Below are 21061 nucleotides of genomic sequence, written 5' to 3'. Positions count from 1 at the left end.
CTGTGGTGACGCTCAACTATAAGATTATTTCGTTGCCACTTCATGGCTGTAATTTTGCTGCTGTTATGAATCGTAATGAATATCTGTGTTTTCCAATGGTCTTAGGTGACCCCTACGAAAGGGTCATTTGATCCCCAAAACGGTCACGACCCACACAGGTTGAGAATCATTGCTGTAAGGAAGCAGGGGTAGAAATGTCCTGCTGGGTCTTGTAGTACCCTCCATGCTGTAGTACCACCCACATAATAGGATAGTACACCCCAAACCTCAGTTAAAATGTAAAAGCACAAGAAGGGTGAGTGAGATGGCTCAGTGGTTAAAGGAGCTTGCTGCTAACCCTAATGACCAGAGTTCAATCCCCAGAACAGGCATGGGTTGCCATACCTAGCATGCTAAATAGTTTTTCAATAACATTTTTAATTACATTGTGTGTGTGTGTGTATGTGTGTTTGTTTCTAGATTCCTTTCATCTTTATTTTATGTGTGTCCTACATGTGTGTCTGTGTACCACGTTCATGCATCCACAGAGGCCAGAAGAGGACATTGGATCCCCTGGAACTGGAGTTACAGAGGGTTGTGAGTCATCATGTGGGAGCTGGGAGTTGAACCTGGGTCCTTGGGAAGAGCAGCCAGTGCTCTTGACAGATGAGCCATCTCTCCGCCGTCTGATGCTCCCTTCCACGTGAGCAATGGGTGAAGGACGTGTGTTCCAGCTCTGCCACTGCCGCCCCAGAGAGGTTTGATACTTTGTCTCCCACAGTTACCTTGCCCTGTGCAGCAGATGTCATCCCTTCCACCGGCACCCACAGGTTCTTTCAAGCCTGCTGGTGATTGGACTTTGCAAAGTGTTCCCACTTCTGAAAGCTCCGGGGGATGCTTTCAAAGACCCGCCACGTGTCTGTGTCTTTGTTTCTTTTTGGTTGCCACATAATGTACCATTGTATGGACAGGTAGCCAATTATTTACCTATGTGCCATCAGATGAGCTGTGGGGGGGATTGTTTTCTGTTTCCGGCAACTCTGAGGAAAGCTGTTAAAAATCATTTGAAGGATGTGTTACTTCCCTTGAGTCAGTCTGTGAGTACTGGGGTTGGTGGAACTCATGGCCAATCCAACACTGAGGTGCCAAAGTGGTTGCTGGGTAAGGATGCTTAGGCTAGACAGGGTAGTGAGGTTGAAGGGCAGCCAGAGTCCCTGCCTGGAGCCCCACGGTTAATGGTTCCCACTGGTATACTCACAAGTTCCTCGAGAAACAGCAGACCCAAAGGCCGGGCCTGACAGCTGAGGCAGAGGACACGGGGTGGGGCCACTTTGCCCCTCTATGGAAGGAAATAATGAAAGAAGAAAAGAGTCAGGCAATGTGAACGCCGAGGAAATTGCCAGATACAGTGAAATATTAATTCATTTGAAGCGAGTCATTTTCCTCTGCTCCCCACATCCCTTGGTCCCCAGCAAATTTTCAAATTAAAGCGCTGAAGGGCCCTTCTCGCTCCTCACCCCCAGGTGGCCACCACTGAGAGCCGCTGTGGACAGAATACAGTCCGAACCAGCAAACCCATGTCACCCGCAGCCCCAGACAGGCCCCTACCCCAGCATGCTGAGAGGTGACATCCCCTAGTTTGAGGCAGGCTTGACCCTGGCGGGGCCGCAGGGGGAAGGGAGGTTAATGAGATTTGGATGAACCTGCCTTCTCCATTTTGTGAGGGAGAAGGCTCAGAGCGCTACTAATTAAAGGGAGCTGACCTGTGAAATGAACCTGGGGATGGGTGGCGGGGAAGGAAGGCTGGCCCAGGAGGAGAACAGCCCTTGGCTTTGTACTTCCTAGTGAGGTAGGGAGATCAGGCCCACAGGCTGGGAGCGATTGGCTCTAGGACACAGCCGGTTCAACCGGAGCTGGATGTAGAAGGTGGAGAAAAAAAAGAAAAAAAAGAAAAGTCTGAGAAGTGGAGAGATGGCTCGGTTCAGCAAGAGCTTGTCTTGCAAGCATGAGGAAATGAGTTTGAATCCCCTCCCCAGAGAATGCTCAGCACTCCGGGCAGGCTCCTACCAGGCTGCCGGACGCAGAGATGGTAAGTGGCTTGCCCAAGAACATTAAGCTGGCCAGGTTTATCTGACCCCATGCTTAGAGCAGCGCCTTCTAGACACTGAGGGTGAGGCCAGCTGGCACACGCTATCCTGTCACAGATACAGATAGTGTCCCTTTCCCAGTCCTAATCGAAAGTGTCTATGACTCCCCCACCTCAGCTGCACCCCATAAACCACGACAAGCCTAGCCCAGGCTCCAGGGCTTAGCATAATCTCAACAACTCACCCTAACACGTAGATCGGTGCCTATAAATTTTGGATGTTCCAGAAATATTTGTCTGAGGGAGGAGAGCATGAAAGAATAGGGAAACCCCCATCGGGGCAGGAACTCTCTGTAACAGTGTCCCACGGGGAGCCTGTGCAGGACCTGCTGTAGTGTTTGTTGATTGACTTCTGAAGTAGTCTGATGGACTGACCACCTAGACCCTAAGGCTGGGGTGACGGGATGGGGCAGGCTTGGGCCAGACAGTGTGGGGGTTCAGGCAAGGAGGGGTCACACTGCTTGCTGCGTGTCTTCTCTGGCCACGCCCACCTCCCCAGCTCAGCCCCTCCCTCTCCCTTCTCCTTTTCCTTTCTGAGATGAGACAGTGAAATGATTTTTCTACTTGAGCAGTTTTCAATTTAGATTAAGAAAAATGCAGGCTGCAGTCACTCAGCAAGAGCCCCAACAGCTTTGTCCCCTTGAGGACTGGGGTCTGCTCAACCATTGGCAAAGCACAGCTGGCTACAGAATGAGAGGCTTTGGAAACTGTCTTCATGCCCCTCTGCCTCCCCCAACCCCTCCCCTGGCTTGGTTTCCTGCCGTTCCCACCAAAGGTCTAGGGTATGCAATGAGATAGACTCCGATGGCCAGGCTTTGGTTATGAAGCTGTGTGACCTCAGGTGGGCAACAGGCCTCTCTGAGCTGTCCCACTCCATCTATAGAAAAGGTCTGTGTTAAACTTTCTAAACTGGTCCCTGCCTGCTACCAGATCAAGGGGGCCTCTGCCAGCCCCACAGCCTGTAGAGGAATGAACAGCAATGAGAACTGGAAGACTCTGAGCTCAGTACAGACAGGTAGGGAGAGCCTTAAAGACCACCAGGTGGGGAATACCATGCTTCAGTGTCATCCTGGCAGATGACATCACCATGTGACAGTCTCAGGTTGCGCAGCCTCTCCAGGCTCTGAATTGCCCTGTGTCCATCCTGGCTACATCGGCCTCAGAGATGTGACTTACATCTGGCAGCTACATCTGTCTAAATTTGTTTTGCTTCTTTGAGACAGGTAGCCACCGCTGTCCGGGAACTCCCTAGGTCAAGCTGGCCTCGAACTCAGAGATCTGTTTGCCTCTGCTTCCGGAGCGCTGGGATTATGGAGAGCACCACTATTTGGATATGTTTTAAAATCCATTCAGGCCACGTCACTGTCACCTTGGTCAAGAAAATCAATAGTTTGGCCTCAAATGATCTCTTGAAACTGGGCACAGTGGTGTATGCCTGTGACCTCAGAGCTTGAGAGGCTAAGGCAGGAGGATCTCAAGTTCAAGCCTAGGCTATAAAGGGAGATACTCATAGACACCCCATCGTGTAACTCCATGTAGTCCTCTCTGGGACACCTAGAAGTCCAGGTGTGCTGTGGGTCACCTGCCACTGGCCATGGTGCACCCGAAAGTCCCTCTCTACCCTATGACAACTCCCCCTGGCAGCCAGACCCCACTACTCACAATGCCTTTTTTTATCCTGATTCTTTTGTGAGTCCGTGAGCTGCTCAAAAGAGGGTCTGAGTATTCCAGTTCCGCTCATCACCAAGTCCCAGCACCCAGTAGGACCGTGCAAAACAGCAGGCGCTCGATAGTGAGTGAGTGAGAAGAAGCCTGTGTCTGAGGGTCTCCCTGGCTACACCCTCCAAGCGCTGCTCTCCTCAGTGGCCCTATCATTGTCCTGTCGGTGTCTGGCCGAGGTTAGAAAATGCTCCGTAAACGCTCAGTGCATTTTTTTTTTTTTTTTTGGTTCTTTTTTTCGGAGCTTGGGACCGAACCCAGGGCCTTGCGCTTCCTAGGTAAGCGCTCTACCACTGAGCTAAATCCCCAGCCCCGCTCAGTGCATTTTTACTCTCTGCCGCCTCTCCCGACAATCTGATCTGAGACATGAGGCACATGCATGCGGCTTCAGTGCAGACAAATCCTTCTCATTTTGAAGTGATTTCAAACTGTACAGGAAAGTAGCAAAGACCTACACCCAAAAGGCCACTTCCAGATACCTGCCTCATCTGCCTCACCCTTTTCTTATGTAAGTGCTTACAGATGCCTGGCTCTGTCGGCAACATAGAAGAACACACACATGGCTGTAGGTTGTGTTACTATTAAATAGGACTTGGCGTGGCCAATGAGATAGCCCAGCTGATCAAAGTGGGTGCCACCAAGACTGGCCACCTGAGTTTGATTCCTGGGTCCCACATTGTGGAAAGAGAACAGACTCCTGCAAGTTGCTCTTTGACCTCCAGACATATATTCTGTCTTTCTGTCTCTGTCTCTCTCTGTCTCTGTCTCTGTCTCTCTCTGTCTCTCTCTGTCTCTCTGTCTCTGTCTCTGTCTCTGTCTCTCTCTCTCTCTCTCTCACACACACACACACACTACTAGATTGATTAAAATGAAAAAAAAAGTACTTGAGGACCTGGGGTGTGGCTTAGTAATAGAACAGTTTCCTAGATATCAGGTCCTAGGTTTAATCCCAGAATCTACTGTAAAGCAGAAATTAAAGGTGGAAAGGAAGAAAAAGGAAATGAAGGGGGGGGGGGGAATCGGGCTAAGGATTGTAGCTCAGTTGGTAGAGTGCTTGCCTAGGATAAATGAGGTCCTGGGCTCCAAATAAATTCGATGTGCTAATGCAAGCCTCAGAAGGTGGAGCTAGAAGAATCAGAAGTTCAAGGTTATCCCTGGCTACATATCAAATTAAGTTAGCTTGGACTACCTGAAACTCTGATTAAAAAGAAGAGAAGGCATAAGAAGGGGAGGGAGAAGAGGAGGCAGAGGAGGTGGGACCGGGGACAGGATTTGGACATCTGTGGGTACCAACAGATTAACTTCCGGAATCGGCTTCAGTGTGACAGCCCAATTTTACTGGGGTGAACAAGGGCTCTATAGATCTTGGGGAGTGGGTAGGGATTTCCAGGGTGAGTGTATGTTTGGTGAGTGAGAGCAGAGGTTCTAGGAATGCTTTATTTACATGAAAAGAAACCCCAAGTACTGTTGGGCAGGTTCTTATCAGGGAGAGAGGAGGTTGAACCTGTAATTAGGCCAAAGACTGCAGGACTGTCCTCAGAGGTGGAAAGGTAGAGGTCTTGTGCTGGAGCAAGAAGCTGTTAGATGGGGAGATAGCAGTCCGAACTTCTGCCAGTCTCAGGGTGAGATTTTCAGGGCTTTGGGCACACCTCGGTCTCACTCTTGCTACAGGCCAGCTTCCCTCAGAAGCAGGTGCACATAGAGGAGAGGAAGGAAAGGAAAGAAGAATGAAAGGAAGAGAAGGAGGGATGAAGGAAGGGAGAAAGGGAGGAATGGAAAGGGAGGGCAGGCAAATCTTGGCCACCTCTATCCTCTACAGAGGTCGCTTTTCCCACATAACTGCCCTTTCAAGTGGTTCTCTCACTAGATTTGACTCATGAGACGTGATCAGAACTCGGGCCCCCTCTGGTGAGAAGCTGTTGGCCTGGCAGTGTTTTTTTTTTTGTTTTGTTTTGTTTTTTTTCTTTTGCCTTGGGACTGCTACAGTCCCAGCAGAGTTCAGAGGACAACATGGCCTTGGAGTGAGGAGGTTCTCTCCACAGACAGACAGGATAGGAAACAGCAAACTCCACTGGAGGGAGACATACTTCTCACTACAGTCTAACGTCACAGTCACAAAAGCATTTGGGGGGTACCCACAGATACTGATATTTGAGAAGCTGGGCACTAGCCAAAATGACCCAAGAAGGTGTGGTTGAACAGCCCGATTTGATGAGGGGAAACGGAGGCTCTACTGGTTAAGGTGTCTTCTAAGACCTCTCAGGAAAAGGGTGCTGATGATTCTGGAGAGTCTTGTCAGAGTCGACTCCTCCAGACAACCTCCTCCTCTCAGAGCTCCTTCTGCTCCTCTTCCTGACAGCCCCGTTCTGGGAGGTTCTTTCCTCAGCTGAATGCCAACTGGCTCTGTGAAGGAGTGAGCTGCAAACTGGAGGTGTTACCTGTTAATGAAGGTGCCTGCGGTAACTAAGGCATTAGCTAATATGGATTAACACCTCTCCAGGTGTTGGCATATTAATAAGGGATACAGGAAGGATTTTAGAGGGCCAGAGGAGCAGAGCTTCAAAGAAGGCAGAGTATGTTGGTCCACGATCCCCTCTGCCATATTGTTAGCTCAGGCCAAGCTCAGACAGACACAGTGAGCACATTGTAGACACACGGTGAGCACATTGTAGGCAAACAGTGAGCACAGTGTAGGTACACAGTAAGCACATTGTAGGCTCATAGGCACACATCATAGGTTCACAAAGCTCAGTGTCAACCAACTTGTCCCTCATCCACCATCTTTCCCTCAGTCTTTAGGTCACACAGCAAGGTGAGAGTCTCCATCCCCAATGTACCAATGGAAATTGAAGCTCAAAGAAGAGAGTAGCTTACTCACCAAGGCTATACACCAGGGGATGCTAAGTCCTGGTCCTGTGTTCCTCTCATGGTCTCCAAACCTCCAACATGGGTGAAGGAATATGGTGACTTGAATGAGAATGACCCCCATAGACTCATATATTCGAATGCTTGGTTTCTACTTGGTGGAACTATTTGGAGAGGATTAGGAGGTGTGGCCTCACTGGGGGAGGTGTGTCCCTGGGGGTGTGCTTCTGGGTTTCAAAAGCTCAGGACATTCCCAGCTAACTCTCCCTCTCCCCCGCCCCCCGCATCATGGTTGCTGGGTCAAGACATGAACTCTCAGCTACTGCTGCAGTGCCATGCCTGCCTGCCTGCCGCCATGCTCCACACTATGATGGTCACAGACTCACCCTCTGAAACTGTAAGCCAGCCCCCAATAAACTGTTTTCTCTATAAGTTGCCTTGGTCACAGTGTCTCTTAACTAAGACAAAGACCAGACCAATTTCAGTCTCCTCTTCACACTTGGACATAACAACTCAGACCCCAGGAAGTCGGAACCAAGACTAGGCTGGTTCATGAGTACCCATTGATTGGTAAATATTCTATTGCTGAAACAAGATAACTAGGAAAAGCAACCTAAGGACAAAAGGAAGGGTTTGCTTTAGTTCACAGAATGAGAGTATGGTCCATCGTGGTGGAGAAGGCATGGTAGCGGGAGTATGAGGTAGCTGGTCACACAGCACTCACAGTCAGAGAACAGAGAGACGAATGCTGGTACCCAGCTCCTTACCCACCCGCTCCCCTTCAATTCAATCCAGGACCCTGTCTGTGGGAAAATATCATCATATTCCCAGTGGCTCTTCCCTCCACAGTTAACCCTTTCTGGAAACACCTCACAAACGTGCCCAGAGGTGTGTCTCCTAGGTGATTCCAAATTGAGTCAAGTTGACAATGAAGACTAATCATCACTTGTCAACCTGAAAACTCAAACATATCATGCATGCGTTTGTATATGTGTATGTGATGTGCATGCATGTGCATATACATGTATGTGGGGGGCATGTGTATGCAAATGTGGGTGCATATATGTACTATGTGTGTATGCACTTGTGTCTGTGTATTTGTGTATGTGTATTTATAATGTGGTAGTTTGAATGAAAATGGCCCCGTGGGCTCATAGGTTGTGGCACTATTGTGAGATGTGGCTTTGTTGGAGTAGGTATGGTCTTATTAGAGGAAGTGTATCACTAGGGACAGGTTTGGAGTCTCCAGAAGCTCTAGCCAGGCCTAGCAGCTCACTGTCTCTTCCTGCTACTATGGATCCCGACGTAGAGCTCTCAGCCACCTCTCCAGCACCATGTCTGCCTGAGTGCCACCATGCTTCTTGCCATGATGATAATGGACTAATTCCCTGGACTGTAAGCCAGCTGGCCCAATGAAATGTTTTCCTTTTTAAGAGCTGCCATGGTCACGGTGTCTCTTCACAGCAATGGAAACACTAAGACAGATATTGGTACCAGGAATGGAGTATTTCTGTGATGAGCTGGACCTTGCTTCTTGTTGCCAGAATATGGACTTTGGAACTTCGGATTAGAAAAGCAACTGAACACATTAAGAGGGGCTTAATGGGCCATACTAGTAGGAACATGGAAGACAGCAGTGATGAGGGTGATTTGAAACATGGGGGCCAGGCTCAAGAGGTTTCAGAGGAGAAGAATTTTAGCATGTGGCCTAGGTATCATTCTTGTGATATTTTGGCAAAGAATGTATTTGCTCTCTGCCCTTGTCTAAGTTGAAAAGCTACAGATTAACAGCTTTAGCAGAGGACATTTCCAAACAACCTAACATCAACTGTGGGGTGTCAATAATGAAAAGGAGCAAGCGGAGTAAGGAAACATACAAAATATGTGGTTTGAGGAGAAAATGGGCGCCAGGACATGTAAACAGATTAAAGAAAAACCCGGTGCTAAGTGGAATAAAGGGAGCGGTGACCTCAGAGCAAGATCCCACCCAGCTAAGCTTCCAACCTGTGGAAAGCAATTAAAGAAAAGTGAAAAGGAATTAAAGAAAAGCTTAGGTCTGGGCATGGTGGTGCATACATTTGATTCCAGCACTCAGGAAGCAGAGGTCGGTGGATCTCTGAGTTTGAGGCCAGTCTGGTCTACAGACCAAGTTTGAGGGCAGCCAACCGTAGATAGTAAAAGAAACCATCAAAACAGAAACCTGGGGAGAAAGCCACAGAGGCCAAGCGAACGTCAGGGATGTCCCTGCATGGAGGCTCAGAGAGGACATTTCATGAAGGCAAAGCCTGAATTGTGTTAGAGGACCCAAGCTGTCGGAGATGCCAAAGTCGTGGGCCACCTGCTGAGGAAAGCTGCTAAGAAGTGGAACCAGCCCAAGAAAAGAGTGTGCTACAGTCAACAAAGGTGAGAGGAGGGGGAGAGCTGATGAGTGCTTGACATCAGACACAGGGATGCAGAGCTTGGAGCTTGGCCAGCTGGAGTTTCACCTCGTTTTAGTCCAGTATCTCCTCACTGTCCCTTTCTTTCCTCCCTATGGAATGGTAATGTATATCCTGTGCCATTATATGTTGGGAGTATGTTATCTGCTTTTTACTTTCATTCTACAGGAAATTACAGTGAAACGCTTGCATGATTCTCAGAAAAGACTTTGGACTTTAAACTTTGTTGAGATCATGACAGATTACGGGGGCTTTTGAAGTGGGACTGAATGCATTTCTGCATTATGAAATGACTACAAGCCTATGGGAGCCAGGGATTAGAATGTGGTGGTTTGAATGAAAATGGCCCCCTGGGTTCATAGGGAGTGGCACTATTGGGAGGTGTGGCCTTGTTGGAGGAAATGTGTCACTAGGAGCCGGTTTTGAGCTTTCAGACACTCCAGCAAGGTTTAGTGGCTCACTGTCTCTTCCTGCTGCCTTTGGATCCAGATGTAGGACTCCAGGCTCCTTCTCCAGGACCATGTCTGTCTGCACACAACCATGTTTCCCACCATGTCCATAATGGACTAATTTTCTGAAGTCTAAACCAGCCCCTGTAAATGTTTTCCTTTTTAAGAGTTGCTATGATCATGGTATCTCTTCACAGCAACAGAATCCTAAGACATGTGTATTTGTCTGCACTTGTGTGTTTGTACTTGTATGTGTGTATATGCACTAATATGTGTAGGCACTAGTCTTTGCGCATGCACTAGTGTGTGCATGTGTGTATGTGTGTGTATGTGTGCATATGTATGTGCATGTGTCTGTGTGTGTCTGTGTGTGCATGTATGCATGTATGTATGTGCGTGCATGTATGCATGTATGTATGTGTGTGCATGTGTATATATATGTATGTGCTTGTGTATGTGTGTGTGTCTTTGTGTGTGTGTATGTGTGTGTGCCTGTGTATGTGTGTGTGTCTCTCTGTGTGTATGTGTGTCTATCTGTGTGTACCTGTGTAAGTGTATGCATGTATGCGAATGTATGTGTATGTGCATGTGAATGTATGTATGTATGTGTGTGTCTATGTGTGTGTGGATGTATATGTGTGTGTCTGTTTGTGTGTATGTGTATGTATGTGTATGTGTGTGGGGGTGTCTGTGTGTATGTGTGTGTGTGTGCTTGTGTGTGTGTGTGTGTGTGTGTGTGTGTGTGTGTGTGTGTGTGTGTGTGTGTGTTTGATGAAGGCTTGAAAATGATGTCAGGTCTCGTTCCTCATAGTTCTCTACTTTATTGAGGCAGGCTTTCTTGTTGAGCCCAGAGTTCATCAATTCCAGGAGGCCAGCTTGCCCTAGGGATCTGATCTTGGCCTTCTGAGTGCTGGGAATAGAGGCTCCACCCCTGCCCAGCGTTTATGTGGGTGCTAGGAATTACACCCTCATGCTTCCCAAGGAAACACTTTATCCACAGAGCCATCCACCTAGTACATAAAAAGAACCACTCTTAAACCAGAACATTCCATCCCTGGTCCTCAGACTCATGGCCATCTCAGTGGCAAAATGCATCCAGTCCAACTTCAAAAGTCCTCGTGGTCTTTAACAACCCCCACACTTCAAAAGTCCAGAGCCTCCTCTGAGATTCAAAGCAATCTCTTTTTAAAAACCTTTCTGAAAACTTTGATTAAAAAAAAAAAAGCACAGAACGTAGACCTTTTCACGTCAGCGTGTGGCGTGTCACCTTTCCAGTTTGTTCAGTGATTTAAAGCTCAAAGCACTTTGCATCGTGCATGGACCTGAAGCAGCCTAGTTTTTGGCAGGCAGGCAGGAGACACAACAAAAAAATCAAAATAGGAAAAAAAAAAGGCAGACTGGATGCAAGGCACATCTGTGAACACATTACACCTGTGGAAATTACAGTCTCAGTAAGAGTGATATAGTTTATTTTTGAAAGAAGCATCTGAAACTCGCCAACCGGATACAGCAAGTTGTTATACGTATTATGCCTAAAAAGTTTTGTTTACGGAGCATGGAATTGGCGCTCCTCACTCATACTTCAAACAAACATAAGCAGGGCAGAAATCCAAAGCAAAATGAGTGTTTTACTTTCTCGCAAATCCAATAGCTTCTTTCAGGAATTGTTTGTTAAAAGCCTGGAGTAGAGGCTGGAGAGAAAGCCCGGTAGCTAAGAGAGCCTGCAGCTCCCACAGAGGACTAGGCTCAGTTTCTAGCAGCCACATAAGGAGCTGCAGGCTCTCTTAGCTACCGGGCTTACAACCACCTATAACTCCAGTTCCAGGGGGTCTGATGCCCTTTTCTTACTTCTGTGGGAGCCCAGTACGCACACGATGCACATATATGCATGAATATAAAACGCTCATATACGAAATAATTTTTAAGAGCTTGAAACAATTAACAATACCAGAAAAATCCATCCATACCATAATCACTCAATCTTAAGAAAAGGGACAGAGCAAAATGTAACTGCTTTCTCCCCAAATGTGTCCAAGGGAGTTAATCTCCTTTTGTTAGAAGGCTGACACTGTAAATGTCAAGGCAGCCTGAACTGTGAGCTCCATCAAATCAAACAGTAAGTCGCGTGCTTCCGTACACAACGGCACAGATCCAGCACTCCCATTCCGAGTAGGAGAAACGGGGCACCACAGGTAAAGACTGGACCAAAGCAAGACCAAAGCACAGCAGGGAAAGAACAAAGCTGTAGTTCCAGGGCAGGCACCTGGGGTTCTTAGTGGTGTCATCTGGACCCCAACAGCCTTGGGCAGCCTAGGCCCTTCAGTTCTGCCACCTACAACCCACAGAGCCTCACTCTTGGCCAGCTGTACTCTGTGCTGGCAGCTTTACTGGCAGATGTCCCTCGTCCTTGGCATATCCGACATACTCATGGTCTCCATTGCAACATAGGCTTGCCTTCCACAGCTTCAAACAGTCACTGCTTAGGGTCTCTGTCTTAGCTATTTTTCTATTGCTGTGAAGAGACACCATGACCAAGGCAACTTATAAAAGAAAGTTTAATTGGGGGTTTGCTTAGAGTGTCAGGGGGGGGAAGAGAGTCCATGCCCGTTATGGTAGCAGGCAAACAGGCATGGCACTGGAGATTACATGTTGAAACAACAACCATGTGACAGAAAGGAGGAGGAAGAGGAGGAGGAAGAGGAAGAGGAGGAGGAAGAAGAGGAGGAAGAGGAAGAGGAGGAGGAGGAAGAGGAGGAGGAGGAAGAAGAAGAGGAGGAGGAGGGAGGAAAGAGAGCATTCACTAATTGGGAATAGCATGGGCTTTGAAACCTTAAAGCCCACTCCCAGTGACACACCTCCTCCCACAAGACCACACCTACTAATCCTTACCAAATGATTCTACCAACAATTCCCCAAATCAAGTATTCAAACATAGGAGCCTGGGGGGTAGGGGCATTCTTACCCAAACCACTCAGTTTCCTTGCAGGGAATCTGATCCTTTTCAGCTTTCTAGAACCTTGGTGTAAGCCTCCACGATCCATGACTCCTACATTTTGCTGCCTGCCGAAACAGCCCCTTGTGGATAATGCTTCAAGTTCTCTGACAGCTCAAGATGTAGCCTCCTTTGACCACAGATGTGGCCTCCATGCACCTGGCAGCTGCACCTAGAAGAACACTTCCTATCGTGGTTGTGTTGAGCAGCAGGGTAGCCCTTCAACAGCATCCTCCATTAAGCCTCTGACGGATTGTGTCTTGCCCTGGGGCACCTTTCCCATCATACAGGTGAAGGGCATAGAGCTTCCCTTTAATGATATTGATCTGGCTAGCAGTGGCAACTGCTTTCTCTGCACCCTCCTCTTCTGCACCTTTGAACCGGCCCCCATCTTTCCTTGACAAACCTTCCATTGTTCATAACTCTCCACTCTTACTGTAAAACTGACTAAGAGCAGTGAGTAATAACCATGCCACAATCTAGCTAGGTAAGGTTTGCACAAAAGGTGGCCACTTGAAGGTAAGCCTAGAAATCTACTTTCACTCTCTAAAAGCCCTAGTAATGTTCTACTATCCAACACAAGTGACTGACATTTGCATCTCCATGGTCTCTACATCCAAGTCTCTGCATCCAAGTATGTGTGCCGACCGCATCCATACCAACCTGGCTCATTTCTGTGACATCTTCCATGGACCAGTGAGTCCTGTGGAGTAGGAGTAGGAAGACAAGAAGAGAGGAAGGCTCCACGGCCTGCTGTGTTTGCTATCCTTCATGAGATTACATGCCAATCATCTCATTGGCTTCTTCTGATGGTATTGTCAATTTGACCGGATCTAGAATCACCCCAGAGATGGGCTTCCTGATTATACATGTGATGTGACCTGCTGCTTCCAATCCCGGATGACTTCCTTACCACGATGAATTGTTAGCCAGAATAAACCCTGCCCCTTGTAAGTTTACTTTGTCAGAGTATTTGTTATAACATCAGAGAGAGAGAGAGAGAGAGAGAGAGAGAGAGAGAGAGAGAGAGAGAGAGAGAGAGACTTCCATTCCACTGAAATGTGAGTTTCTTGAGGATCAGCCCCATTAAAGCCTAGCTTCCCAGAGCTTGGCACACTGTGCCAGTTGTTGAAAAATACACAGATGTATGAAAAACAAGTTCAGGCAGTGCCAGAGCCGAGCCTGACAGAGCCTGGCTTGAATTCATTATAGGACTCTGGCTGTTTTCTGTAATGGTCTTAGAGGTCTCAGCAGGACTCTTGCCTGTGACATTCCGAAGCCAGGCTCTGCAGACTTTCAGGGCAGCCACAGTACCTCTGATTTGTCTCCCCAGGTTTGAGCACATGGACACTGGAGGGAGGGTGGAACCAAGGAGCCTTTCTGCCTCTTCACCTCTACTCCAGTCACTGGGTCTCCTCGTTGGCTCCCAGTCGAATGCACAACCCCCCTCCCTCAAGAGCTTCAGCTCCTCCAGGCAGCCCAGCTCCTGCCCTCTCAGCATCCTCTCCATACCCTGTAGCACTGGAAATCCCCAGACAATACCCAGGGGACAGAGGACGGGTAGTTATTACCTTCTGTAGCGGTGTCTTCCTGTGGATAAGGTCTCAGTGGTCTCAGCTCCAGCTCTTTCAAAGTGTCCTCTCTCTGTGCTAATGCTGCCTCTGAGACACCTGATAAAGCACAAGTGTACCCTTTGTTAAACACTTATTAAGCTAACATGACCATTGTGATAATCCTCTCACGGGGACTCCATTACTATCCAGATCCTAGAGATGGATAAACTGAGTCCTGAGGAGATTAAGAAACCTGTTCCCGGCTATAACAGTTAATAATTGGGCAGCAAGAGCTACGGGAGATCCTGGGTCAGATGCCCTAACAGAAAGAGGATTTTCTTTCCAGCCCTCTGCATGGTTTCTTGTCCTGGATGAGTACACTCAATCTTGTGTTGGTTGTTTTCTTGTTTGTTTTGGGGGAAATGACAGTTGTTTTGTTTTGTTTTGAGACAGGAGGTCCAGGTTGGCCTCAAACTTGCATTTCTCCTGCCTCAGCCTTAAATGTGAGCTACCATGACCTGCTGTCTGCTAGTTTGTGTTTCTGTAAGCTAAAAATCGACTTTGGATACACAGGGAAACCAATTCATAAATGCCTTTCTACAGTCAACCCTTTGCCTAGTATGTGATAGGAACTCAGTCAGGGCTGAGTAAAGGGATGGGTGGATAGACAGACGGACAGACAAAAAGGAATAGATGTGGGTAAGAAAATAGAAAGGGAGGGAGGGAAAGATGAGAAAGGGAAGGGAGAAGGAAGAGAACGAAAGATTGGGAAAAGTGGGGGGGGATGGAAGACGGATGAGAGGAAGAAGGATGAGCAAATACAAACCGGATGAATGGACCAGTGACCGGAGTCCAGAGCGATGGATGGAAGGGAAGACGAAAGGATGGATGAGTAAGACAGCATCGATGGACAAAGAGTGGACTAACTGATGGATATGACGGTGTAGTGGAAGAATGTGTGCTAGATGCCTGGGCAGAACTGATGGGCAGATGAGCAAATGGATGGCTGAGTGGCTGAGTGGTTAGGACGGTGATGGGGTGCGTGAGTGAGAGAGAGACAGGATAGGTAAATGGTTGGGCGAGTGGAGTGGGTGGATGGATGTGTGGATATGGACAGACTGGGTAGACAGATGAGGAGATGGGCAGATAATCCATGGAGAATGAGTGAAGAGGTAGATGCATTGGTTGGATGGATGGATGGATGGACGGATGGATGGATGGATGGATGGATGGACGGATGGACGGACGGACGGACGGACGGATGGATGGATGGACGGACGGACGGACGGATGGATGGACGGACGGACGGACGGACGGACGGATGGATGGATGGACGGACGGACGGACGGACGGATGGATGGACGGACGGACGGACGGACGGATGGATGGATGGATGGATGGATGGACGGATGGATAGATGGATGGATGGATGGATGGACGGACGGATGGATGGATGGATGGATGGACAGACGGACAGACGGATGGATGGATGGATGGATGGATGGATGGATGGATGGACAGACGGATGGATAGATGGATGGATGGATGGATGGATGGACGGATGGATGGATGGACAGACAGATGGATGGAGTGGGTCTATGCATGGGTGCAAAGTGTCATTAAAAATAAGTCTTAAATCACTCTCTCTTTCTCTCTCTCTCTCTTCCCCACCCCTCTCCTTCATTCCCTTTCTCTCCCCCTCCCCATCCCGTGTGTGTGTGTGTGTGTGTGTGTGTGTGTGTGTGTGTGTGTGTGTGTGTGTGCCTGAAATGGGAACTTAAGAGTTCTTTGGAAAGTCGGTTGGATAGTGTTTTGCTGGGGCAAACGTGAAGGAACATTTAGCTGAAGCAGACACAGGTGCAAGGATGTCTTACTAAAGCAAGCACGTGAAAGGACACACGATGAAGGATTCTTCACTAACAACACACATGTATTGATCAGCCTTATACTGAACAGCTAGGCTGCTAGGCTGCACTTGTCAGGACTCCATAGAGAGAAACAAGCCAAAAAGCTTCTGGTGGTGTGCTACAGTTTCCTGCCACTTCCACAGACTCGGGGTGATTGGCAGAGTAATGTCAGCTGAGACAGAAGCACATGCTGAGGCAAGACCCGTGGAGGACACATGATGTTTGGAGGGATATAAATAGGAGTCGATGGACAGTGACGGAGGCTGACCTAGGCTCGCTTATAGAGCTAGCTGTGCAATGCTTGTGGGTCTCTCATCTTCGCTGATCTTCCCTTCACTGAAGAGAGGCACAGCTGAGAACTTTCCCTGGCATCCCTCTGGGTCCCTCCTGCTGACCCGTCAGAGGCTGAGGCCTGAGCTGTCTCTGCTAGTTAATGCCACCATTCGTGTATGCTATCCTGACTCTATCAAAATGGACTGGTGTTTCTGTGAAGCATCTGTGAATGGATTGAGCTCCTGCTGCTTCTAACCAGTGAACTGAACTGCCAATTTTCAGACAACACAGATGGGAGTTGTTCATAAGAACCTTTCTAAACAGGTCCACTTCCCCTGTATCCTTTTTTTCCCCACTACCTCTGGTGGGTGGTGGACTAAAAAGATTCTTAAAATGTTTAAGAACCATCATTAAAGATAGGGTTTGAAAAAATTGAAGTTGCACATGCCCACTACCCAACACTGTCCTAAGCACTTTAAAGAGATTAGATTTTAAGCTGTGTGTGGCATCTGCTTATAATCCCAGTACAGCAAATGAGTGTGAAGACTTGGATTTGAACCCAGGCCAGCTAAATGGATCCAGGCTCCAGGCTTTTGAAACACCTCCCAATTCTCAAGGAATAAAGCGATCTGTATGCCTTAGCTCTCAAAGATCTGATGTTCTCAGCTGGACAGTCTGGGCTGCGGGGGGCTGGGTAGCCTCCCTGGAAAGAGAGAAGGCCTGGCTGGCGCCAGCTAGCCAACCCTTGCTGATGTCAGGAGCTCAGCTGTCACTCTTGCTGTTAACCTTGGGGGAAAAACACATTTGTGGCAGATAACAGGCGCAAGGGCGTGCCAGCGCTCCGCCCGTCACAGGCCTGATGGATGGGCTACATGGGCCCCCCCTGACCTGTGTGTGTTCTGTTATCTGCTCGGCCACGGGAAACTGTTCATCACAGCGACAGCTAGGCGAAGAGCACCTGCTGGGCTTGCATCAGCCGGAGCTACCAACATCCTGGGAGGAAGGAAGGGAGATTGTCCAAGGGAAGGACAACGTAGGCTGGGGAAACACAGGGAAGAAGGCTGGAGACCCAAGTCCAGGAGCATCCCCACACCAAGCACTGGCCCCCAACAGTGGCACTGTATTCCGGGGACGACGGTGGCTGCTGCTTCTTCTTCTTCTTCTTCTTCTTCTTCTTCTTCTTCTTCTTCTTCTTCTTCTTCTTCTTCTTCTTCTTCTTCTTCTTCTTCTTCTTCTTCTTCTCCTTCTCCCTCTCCCTCTCCTTCTCCCCCTCCCCCTTCCTTCCCCCTCCCCCTCCCCTTCCTCCTCTTCCTCTTCCTCCTCTTCCTCCTCCTCTTCCTCTTCCTCCTCCTCCTCTTCCTCCTCCTCCTCCTCTTCCTCCTCCTCTTCTTCTTCTCAATCCTAGTGGTATTTTGGAAGAGCTGTGTGACCATGGGCTAGTCCCTCCACCACTCTGAGATGTAATGTGAGATTAAGCTTTACTAGAAACATAGGATTGTGTTTTCCTCGGTAGCCAACCGCAAGGTTCTGGCATTTCTCTACTGGGACACTCCAGGGTGTCCCTTGTCTACTGGGACACTCCAGGGTCCAGATTGACAGCTCAGGGAGAGTAATTGACTAATACATGGTCACACAGTGTATCAGTGCCACCAGGAATAGAAGCTTGGTATTAGATCCAGACTTGAATGCTATAATGCTAACTTGTTGTTATTGTAAAATCAAATTATATCATTCTCCCCTTATCCTGTCAGTGTCTTCCGGTCATGCTCAGAAACAATTCACAATCCTTGCCGGGGACACATAAAACCTGGCCTCTCCATCCAGACAGACACCACATCGCTCTGTTACTTAAGATCTCTCTCTCTCTCTCTCTCTCTCTCTCTCTCTCTCTCTCTCTCTGCCACAGAGCCCAATTCAGTCTGGGAAAGACTTGCTGGCAGGAACCACACCCCAGCGCAGTCTCGCCCCGCCCCCACCCAGATCCCAGTGGATCCCCACACTCAGCACAGCCCAAAGCGATGCTGTCTATTCATGTGAGTGTTTGCTATCTCCCCCTCACAAGGGTAGGTGCTCCCAAGTGCCATGGCCCAGTGCTCCTGAGGCTTCTTCAGAATTGAATGAGATAGCCTCTCCTGCACTAAGGGCTTTGCGCCAGCTCCCTCTGCCTAGAAGCCTCTTTCCCCTCCCCTTCCCCACATCAGCTCCTCTTCACTTAGCAGATCAGTAGGTCTTCCATGAAGATGGTCTCAGCACTGCTCTGAGGAAAACGCTGGAGGTCAAGGGGAGTTGAGGCCTCCTCCCCTTGACGTGAGCTAAGTTCTGACTTCTTGTAGCCAAAAGGTATGCTATAACACAGGGATCCTTCTGAGAAGGCCAGGGACTCTGGGCCACTACGTTAGTACAATACACACCCAAGTGTCCTAAGCCCTTTCTGAGCCCTAACCCAGAGAAACCACAGTCAACAATGGATACAATGGTAGCTTAGAGCCCCCAAGCTCCTTCTATGTGAGTATTAGAGACTCAGAACTAAAGGTCTGCCTTCAGGACTCTGCCAGTGCCCTAGAACTCTGAGGTCTCTTTTTCCCTTCTCCCACTGAAATCTGTGGTGCTGCTAGCTTCAAGCTATGCCTGGCACATTGCAGGGCCTCAGCCAACATCATTGATTTGGTCATTCAGTCCTCCAAAACACTTCCATGAACACAGAGACATTCTATCCTTGCCTAAAGCCACACAGCAGAGTGGGAGAAGGCCCGATTCTTTTTGACTCCTCTCTATCGGTAGAGGGATAGGAAATCTAGGGGGATCCTGAAATTGGGAAGTGAGATGGATCATACTTCCTTCAGCTTAACCTTTCATTTTCTCCTGGGAGAAAGAGGCCAGAGAGGTGAAGGGGTGTGTCTAGAGCCACCATATCACAACCGGTTAAGTCCCACGCTCCGGGCCCAGGTGTCACAGGCTACATTCACAGAGCCTCTGTGGACTGAGCCCAACACAAGACCCAGGCTGGAGAGGAGCAGAGGCAACAGGAATGAGTCTCCCTTTGGGGAGAAGACAGTCGGCATCTCTGAGTACAAAGCCAAGGACACAGAATTGACCACTGCTTAAGAAAGCTCTGGGGTCTTAAAAATCCCACGGGGCATTGCACAACGGCCAGAAGATACTGTTACTGCACTTTTCGTAAGAGGAAACTGAGGCTCAGATAAGGCTAGATGACACCTGAGGAAACAGGCTGGTCCCGGCGGGATCAGAACCTGAATGCAAGTCTCTCATAGCCCTTGGCTAAGAGGTCAGGTTGGCCGCATACAGACTACCCAGGAGTCCATGAGAGACAGCAGGGTTTTCCCAAAGACTGAGCGCGTGGATGGGGGATGGGGGGCGCTGGAACCGTGTCAGAGTCTGGGCAGAAAGTGGGTCCCCATTCCTCCCCTCGCTGCCGGGTCACCTTCCTCAGCCCCCCGCCCCCCACCTCGCTTGAACAAGGGCTGGAAAATAAATGAGTCTGTTTATGAAGACCATCATGTTGCCGGCAAAACAAGGCACTCGGCGGAGCAGCTCGGCGCCTCTAATGGGACATTATTTATGTCATTTTCCTCTAGGCGTTGGAGCCATTACCGCCTGGGATGGTGCTCCGTCACCCTCCACTCCCCCAGTGATGTTCCAATGTCACGCTGAAGGATGTGCGCTGTGGCTTCACGGGGAGCAAACGGCTGCCAGCCCCAGGACCTGGAGAGGAAGGAGAGGGGGTGAGGTCGCCCTCCCCTGTTAGTCAGGGTCCCTGCCCCGCTACCAAGGGAGCCGGGCTCTTCCTCAGTTGCTCTTGATGCCCACGACTTGACTTGTGGATGGTTGGAATCCTTCATGACTTTCCACTGCCCTGCAGAGAAACCCACTGTCCAGCCAATCACAGAGGCCTTGGTTCTGGGCCCCGCCCACCACCCCCAATCTCGGATGCTGCCACACCCACCTGCACAGCCCAGGCCTCTAGGCATGACTAGGTCTCCCCACCAGAACCTTTACTTCACAAAGGGCTCCCGCAGCCTCTGTCTGCTGCTCTTCAAGTTAGCTGCCCCAGCCTCCCCTAGATAGAGACCAGCCTGCAACCTCCGTCCAGTGCACCAAACGACAACCACTGGTTCAGCTCAGTACTGGGACCTCCTGCTCTTCACATCTGTTTTACACTTAGTAAAGTGGCGGCTCATACATGTAATCCCAGCACTTATGAGGGGTGGCAGGAGGATTGCCATGAGTTCAAGGCAGGATTAAGCGATATATTAAGTACCGGGCCATCTGAAAAGCATCTTTTGGGGGGTTGGGTCAGGCTTCTCTAGGGGTCAAGCAACAGCACCCTTTAGACTCTCAACTCTAAAATGTAGAGCCAGCTGGAACTCTACAGTGATTACGTGAGGTCAAGCTCAGACACAGGCATTGCTCCATATACCCGGTACCCAGTGGATGCTCCTCTGTGTGCCCCTCTGCTAGCCGGCTCCTTCCTTTCCACTCCCCCTCTTTCCCGCTGCTTGGTTTGCACTGGTACAAGCTCCAGTGCCAGCCGGGCCTCTGCCTCAGGAAGTCCCATCCCGCTGTCCTTGCGTTCTTGCTGAATGAAGCATGAGACCAGTTCATGAGTTAGTCTTAGCACCCTCTGCTCTGGGGTGGAGATGGTAACAGTCTGGCTGCAGGGTTGCCGCAGTTCTCAGAAGACTGCAAGGATGTCTTGTGGGTTGCGCCTGCAGCTGTGGT

The 21061-nt window shown here is 49.3% G+C and overlaps 1 long non-coding RNA gene across 1 annotated transcript; it reads right to left on the bottom strand.

Moving 5' to 3' along the window:
• Positions 1 to 448: 448 nt before the first annotated feature.
• On the bottom strand, positions 449 to 20760 carry LOC120101772 (uncharacterized). The gene is made up of 5 exons (XR_005502681.2): positions 19934 to 20760; positions 14160 to 14258; positions 1743 to 1892; positions 1238 to 1318; positions 449 to 1029 (listed from the first exon to the last, which is right to left on the bottom strand). It is a non-coding gene; the product is annotated as an uncharacterized LOC120101772 (long non-coding RNA).
• Between the last annotated feature and the right edge of the window lie 301 nt (positions 20761 to 21061).

This window comes from Rattus norvegicus, chromosome 3 (genome assembly GCF_036323735.1).
Source record: "Rattus norvegicus strain BN/NHsdMcwi chromosome 3, GRCr8, whole genome shotgun sequence".
NCBI classification, from domain to species: Eukaryota; Metazoa; Chordata; class Mammalia; order Rodentia; family Muridae; genus Rattus; species Rattus norvegicus.
This window is presented reverse-complemented; position numbering and strand designations above follow the sequence as displayed.